The sequence below is a fragment of the Citrus clementina genome, unplaced genomic scaffold, assembly GCF_000493195.1.
Source record: "Citrus clementina cultivar Clemenules unplaced genomic scaffold, Citrus_clementina_v1.0 scaffold_4, whole genome shotgun sequence".
Classification (NCBI taxonomy): domain Eukaryota; kingdom Viridiplantae; phylum Streptophyta; class Magnoliopsida; order Sapindales; family Rutaceae; genus Citrus; species Citrus x clementina.
Genome location: NW_006262274.1, coordinates 14,542,890 through 14,550,508, shown reverse-complemented (window position 1 = coordinate 14,550,508; position 7,619 = coordinate 14,542,890).

The window sequence follows — 7,619 nt, the reverse complement described above, 5'->3', positions numbered from 1 at the left end:
CTCTAGATTTTCATTTGTTTTGTAAACATTTGAACATTTATAAATTTTTAGATGCTCTCTATTGGCTTTCTGGTCTGGTTTTTGCTCGTGGATTGTTTCCGCAAATTAACTTGACAATTTATCTGACTTTGCCTGCTGGTTCTTTAGTGGACCGAGCAGGAATAGGCATCCGTTTGCCTTAGTAGAATTTCGCAACATTTCATGCTAGTCCTTTGTTGACCGAGCAGGAGTATGCACTTACTTGCCTTAGTACAATTTTCGTAAAATTACCTACTGGTCTTTCGATGACCGAGCAGGAACAGGCACTTACTTGCCTTAGTAGAATTTTCGTAAAATTGGTTGCTGGTCTTTCGATGACCGAGCAGAAGAAGACACTTACTTGCCTTAGTAGAATTTTCGTAAAATTGGCTGCTGGAGCAGACACTTACTTGCCTTAGTAAAATTTTTGTAAAATTGCCTGCTGGTCGTTCGTTGACCGAGCAGAAGCAGGCACTTACTTGCCTTAGTAGAATTTTCGTAAAATGGGCTGCTGGTCTTTCGTTGACCGAGCAGAAGCAGACATTTATTTGCCTTAGTAGAATTTTCATAAAATTAGCTGCTGGTCTTTCGATGACCGAACAGAAATAGGCACTTACTTGCCTTAGTAGAATTTTCATAAAATTGGCTGCTGGTCTTTCGTTGACCGAGCAGATGCAGGCACTTACTTGCCTTAGTAGAATTGTTGATGGGCTTGCTAGGGAGATTTCATGCTAAATTCATCTTTATTGAAATTTGAATGCATTACAGAGATACAGAATATATGCATGTGCAACAAGCCATCATGCATTTAATAGTGATAACTTATCAAAATGAAGATTTAGTAGAGCACTTTGCTTACTGGAAATACTTCTTTAAGTGCTCGGCGTTCCACGACCTCTTCACGTCTCGTCCATCTGGGTATGCTAACTTATAAGCTCCTGGTTCAGTCGCTCGTATCACCCTGTACGGGCCTTCCCATTTCAGGCCAAGAGTGCCATGGTTAGGATCCCTAGTGTTTTAATTAACCTTCCTGAGTACCCAATCCCCTGCTCGGAATTGCCTCATGCGTACGTTCTTGTTGTAATAACGCATGACCCTTTGCTGACACTGGGCCACTTTCTGTGAGGCCCCTTCCCTTTTCTCCTCCAGCAAGTCCAGGCTCAAGCAGATCTGTTCATCGTTTTGCTCATCATTGAAGTATTTTGTCTTATGCTGGGACTACCGCCTCATGACCAAAAGCTAAAGCAAACGGGGTTTCCCCTGTAGCGATTTTGTGAGTTGTCCGGTAAGCCCATAATACCCCTGGTAGCTCGTCAACCCAAACTCCCTTCTTCTCTCTCAGTCTAGTCTTCAAGAGTTTCTTTATCACTTTGTTGGCTGCTTCCACTTGTCCGTTTGCCTGGGGGTGTGCGGGGGTGCAGAACATTGGGTCCATCCCCAGGTTCCGACAAAATTCTCTGAAGTTGTTGTTGTCAAATTGCCTCTCATTATCGGTAATGATGGCATAGGGGATCCCGTATCTGCAGATGATATTCTTCCAAATAAAATCCGTCGCCTTTCTCTCCGTGATTTGGCTGAGGACTCCCACTTCTACCCACTTGGTGAAGTAGTCTATCGCCACAATTGCATGTGTTGCCGTTCCTCGGCCCTTAGGTAATGGACCGATCAGGTCGATTCTCCATTAGGCAAAAGGCCATGGGGATGTCATTGTGGTCAGCTTTTCTGGGGGTTGTGCTGGAACCTCAGAGAAGTTTTGGCAGGTTTTACAGTTCTTTGCCATCCTTTTCGCATCCTGGTGCATGGTTGGCCAGAAGTATCCTTGCCGGAGTGCCTTGAAGGTTAAAGTTCTTGCTCCCGAGTGATTGCCACATATCCCTTCATAAATCTCCCTCAGTACATAATCTGCTTCCTCGTCATCCAAACATCTCAAAAGGGGCAAGGCGAACCCTCGGCGATACAGCACTCCATCAAGTAGTGTGTACCTCGCTGCTCGACATTTTAATTTTCTAGCTTGCCTTTTGTCCTCTGGTAAAACTCCATCGCGGATATATGCGCGAATCGAGTCCATCCAGGATTCTCCAGTGCTTACTCTCATCACCTCTACTTCCTCCCCTATACTTTGTGAGGTCCTCACCTCTAGTGGAATTGACTTAGGTAATTTTGGATTTGCAATTGCAGCCATCCTAGCCAACATATCCGCTCGCTAATTCTCATTCCGAGATATCTGCTTTACCTCTACCTCTTTGAAGAGTCCAACCATTTGCTTCGCCTTCTTCAAGTAAAGCCCCAACTTCTCTTCCCTTACTTGGAATTGGTCGTAGAGCTGATTGCAGACTAACTGGGAATCTGCTCGGATTTCTACTCTTTCAGCTCGTAGCGCGTGTGCAAGCCCGAGCCCAGTAATGAAGGCTTCATATTCAGCTTGGTTATTTGTAAGCTGGAACTCGAATTTTACTGCATAGGATACATCGACCCCTTCTAGGCTCCGTATTACAAATCCTGCTCCGGATCCCTGTTCACTACGTGACCCATCAACCATCACCAGCCACACCCCCTCTGGTTTCTCCTGCTCTATTGCTTGTTCCTCCCGAATCTCTTCCCCTGGTTCAGCTCGGTCAACCATAAAATCGGCCAGAGCTTGGGCTTTGATTGCTCCTCGGGGCCTATAAGATAGGTCAAATTCGCTCAACTCCACGGACCATTTTACTAACCGACCAGATGCATCTGATTTTTGAAGCATTTGCCGAAGGGGCTGGTCAGTAATCACAATAATCTGGTGGGCTTGGAAATATGGTCGGAGTTTGCGTGTTGCCGTTATTAGAGCTAGCGCCCACTTCTCCATCAGTGGATACCTGGTTTCTGCGTCCAGTAGGGTCTTGCTTGTATAGTATACCGAGTGTTGCTTTCCTTCTTCCTCCCTGACTAATACCGAGCTGGTAGCCCATTTAGAGATTGCCAAGTACAAAAGCAGCTGGTCACCTTCTCTCGGAGTTAATAGTAACGGGGCGCGGGCTAGGTATTCCTTTAGCTGTCCAAATGTCTCCTCGCATTCTGATGTCCATTCCATTTTCCTCCCTTTCTTTATGATTTGGAAGAAATCGGTTCAATGCTACCAATTTTCCCGTAAGGTTCTGCACCTCCTTAACTGTTCGTGGGGACCTCATTTTTATCACCGCCCGTATTTTTTTCGGGTCGGCCTCGATGCCTCGGTGGCTCACCAGGTATCCAAAAAATTTACCCGAGCTGACCCAAATGCACATTTCTCTGGGTTCAGCTTCATTTCATACCTCCTCAACAATTCGAAGGTCTCTTCCAAGTGCTTCACATGATCTCTCGATTCTCTTGACTTTGTGATCATATCGTCCACATATACCTCCATAGTGTGACCGATCAATGGTTTGAAGACCTTGTTCACTAACCTTTGATAGGTAGCTCCCGCATTTTTCAAGCCAAAAGGCATCACCCTGTAACAAAACAAACTCATGTTAGTTATAAAGGTGGTACTCTCCTCGTCCTGCTCATTCATGAGTATTTGGTTGTATTCTTAGAAGGCATCCATGAAGCTGAGCAGACTATGCCCCGCTGTTGAATCCACCAATTGGTCTATTTTCGGTAAGGGAAAACTGTCATTCGGACATGCCTTATTAAGGTCTTTGAAATCCACACACATTCACCATTTCCCGTTGGTCTTCTTCACCAACACTACGTTGGAAATCCACTCTGGGTATTTAGCCTCTCTTATAAATCCCGCTTTCAACAACTTCTCTACCTCGGCATTTATGGCCTCGTAACTTTCTTGGTTAAAACACCTCCTTTTCTGCCTCACCGGCCTTGCCCCTTTCTTAATTGTCAGCTTGTGGCAAGATATCCCGCGATCAATACCTGGCATGTCCTCATGAGACCAGGCAAATATGTCTGCGTGGGACTGTAGGCATTTCACCAGCTCCTCTTTTATCGCTTCACCCAATTCTGACCCGACCTTAACCACTCTGCTCGGGTTATTCTTGCTTACAACAACTTCCTCCAGCTTCTCAACAGGTTCCTGGCGACCCTTTTTTGAATCCCCTCGGTTATCTAGAGAGGTAACCTGCAGTGTTTCCTTGGCCGCTGTAGCATAGCAGCTCCTTACCATTCTCTGGTCGCCTTTTACTACGCCAACTACTCCATTTATTCTGTACTTCAATGTCAGATAATGCGTGGACATTACACATTGACTTATCCTCATGAACGGTCTCCCCAGTATCATCTGGTAAAGGCTTCTTTCTTCTACCACGACAAAGTCTAGCATCATCGTTCTTTCAAACGGCTTTGACCCCACAGTAATCGGGAGTTCGATGATCCCCATAGGAGTTAACCGTCCCCCTCTGAATCCCTTCAAGGATGTATTCGCCCGCTCTATCTTCAAGTCTGAAATCCCTATATCATCTAGGGCTAACTTAAACAGAATGTCAACTGAGCTGCCCGTGTCCACCAGTATTCGTCGCAATTCTATACTAGCTACTAATGCTTTAATCATCAGTGCATCCTCATGGGGATATAAAATACCCTCTTCATCGTCCTATGTCCACATAATGGGAACTTGCCGCACTTTTGCCTTCTTGGCTGCTGGCAAATTGATAAGCACCTCTTTGCCAATCATGGCGTATCTCCCATAGTTCTTCCGTGCCCTGTTCGAATCCCCGGCCAATGTTGACCCTCCTGCTATCACACGGATGGTCGGCTGTTCCCATTCCAGACCCCTCTCAACTCCTTCATCCCGTGTGTACTGTGATTCAATGACGGGGGACACTCCATCTACATACTCATCCAAGTACCGGTTCCTCACCAAATCCTCCACCTGAATCTTTAGGTCACGACATTGGTTGATAGTGTGACCGTGAGTGTTGTGGAATTTACAGAACCTGCTCTTATCATGTCGGTGAGCAGATTTTGTTATAGGGGCCGGAGGGTATAGCAGACCTCGTTCTTTGATCCTCTCATACAATTCCTCCATGGAGATTTTTAATGGGGTGAACTGTCTATACGCCAAGCTCTGGTCAACCAATTGAACTGCTCGGCTATGGTGGATATCACCTCGGGCTGGTATCGTCGGTAGCTGATCTGGTCGTCCCACCCTGGAATTAGTTGCATGTAACGCTCTGGGAGTGTTGTGATAAGGGTGGGTAGTCATCTGCCTGAATTCTCGTTGCCGCTCCGGGAATGGGGAGCGCAGAAGTTGAGCCCGGCTGTGTTGGAACTGTTGTGGTCTCTGAGCTATGGGGTAAGGGCGGGACCGAGCTGATATTCCGCCCATTACTGAGGATTCCCCAGCTCCCTTTCCCGATCCGCTCCCGTTCGGGGCTCTCCGTTCCTTTCGTCTCAGCTCTTCTAGTTGTTCACTTTTTATCCTTGCCGATTTCTCCTCTTCGATTTCTATATCTCGCCTCGCCTATTCATACCCCGCCGAGTAATTCTGCACTAGGGGGCTTCTTAAGTAATACCACAATCGGCCGATTCTTACATCTTCTTTTAATCCCCTCAACGTCTGCACGTGATTAAAAGCTCCCAGATCCAGCACGGCCCGGTGATATCGTTTTACAAAATTCCGAAGGGATTCATGCTCCTCCTGTTTCATCCCCATCAATTCCATCATGTCATCCTCTGGGGCTACTGCTTCTCGGAACTGTTCAACCAACTCTTGGCACATCTGCTCGTACCCTTTTATACCTCCTCGGGGTAGCTTGTGGTACCATTCTCTGGCTCGTCCCTCGAGTGTTAGCGGAAACACACTGCACCTCTGAGCTGGTATCAGCCCCTGCACACCCGTCATGTCGTTGAAACGTTCAATATGCACCAGCAGGTCACTTCGTCCGGACTATTTGAGGTCAGGGAAGCCCAAATATCTTGGGATTACTGTACCTATGATCTCGGTTGATAACGGAGATTCTTCATCTAGCATTATTCTCCAGCTCGGGGGCTTTCTCTTGCCCTGTATCTCCTCCATCACCTGCGCCAATCTGTGCACCTCTCCTTCCAATTCTACAGCACGATCAGGATCACGCGCAACTATCTGATCTCGCTCCTGCTCGGCATTCTGCAACCGCTGTCTGAGCTCTCCTTCATCAACACTGGCTCCTCGGCCGTCAATTTTCAATACTCGTCCGGGGCGAGGTTGGTCCCTCCCTTCATCCAGCGTTCTCCTGGAACCTAACCAATACTTCTGTGGGGATGCACCCCATTAGGTTGGTCTGCCGGCGGAGGGATTTCGTCGACTCTACGCCTCCGGAGGCTGGGTTCTGCTCCAACTTCATCACTCCCCACGGGGGTTTCACAATCCCTTCTCCGCTCATCCCTTAGCTCATACAGTATGGCCGCGAGAGTTTCCATTTGTTTCTCCATCCGCTCCAGTCGATCTTGCATCATCCTCTCTCGGGCTTCATTTGCAATTTCCCGGAGAGTAATTGTCTCCACAGTTTCATTGTTCTCCCTCAAAGCATCCTTCCTTGACACATCCATATCTAACCGTTCGTTGCTTCTCCGGTAATTACTAATTTGGTGGTAGCTTTTTATTCAGCTCCCCACAGATGGCGCCAAAATGTTGATGCTGAAATCTGCTCGTCCTTTGCCCGACCAGATCTTTACACCAACGTTGTGTTATCAACAGTGAGGACGTCAATTTCTTCTTGCTTCAACGATCGTTCTAATCACTGAAGTTAGAATTCTCCTTCCTTCTCCCAATAAGTCTGCGTTCACAAAAGTGGATCAGAGACGCAGGTGGTTTTACCAGCGTAAACCCTCCGATGCCTAAGTTAGCACAAGGTGTTTACAGGAAAACGGTGCAATTAAAATTCGATATATTGCTTATAATAGGTTCACAATTTGTATTGAAAATGGTCTGGTTTCAATTGGGCAAAGTTTTACCTTCTCTCTATTTTTCTATCCCTCTTTTCCTTCAAGGGTTTCTTTCCTTTTATAGCTGCCGTACCCCCTTTATCTCGGGTAGTGGGAGCTTCTCATGGGGCTCCAACTACTACATCGTGGGCAAACGTGGGACATTGTGTTTCCTTTGACAGTTCTGGGCATAGCGCAACCGTCGTGATTTCGTGAGATCGTGTCTCCGCTTTTTGGCGAATGGGTACCTGCTCTGTGTTTGCCTCTGGTCGGTATATTCCTCTGGCTGATATTCATCTTTGGTTGCTTTAGCTGATATTCATCTCTGGTTGCCCTTGTTCGCCCCCGTATTCTGCTCGTACCATTTGGCTGAGGTGATCCATGCCGGGGTGGAAATGATAGCATGGCCGAGCTGGTGCTCCTATCTTCTTAACAGTAACCTTTGATGTTTTTAATGATATGATTTATAATAATTTCCATTGAAAGGAAAAAGAAGGTAATTAGAAAAGAATTCATACTAATTGTGTTAAGGATATCAAAATAAACTTAGTCAGAGTTATACATAATTTTTCTTTTATTTTTACATCAATTTTACACCTTTAGATTCCATTCTTTTCAATGGTTGAGATTTGCTAAGGTTACTGAAATGGCTTTTATTACTAATTAACCTTTACTGCCTTTTCTCTCTCTTCTCCAAAATTTCTCTCATTTTACTAATGTAACTTTTTGAT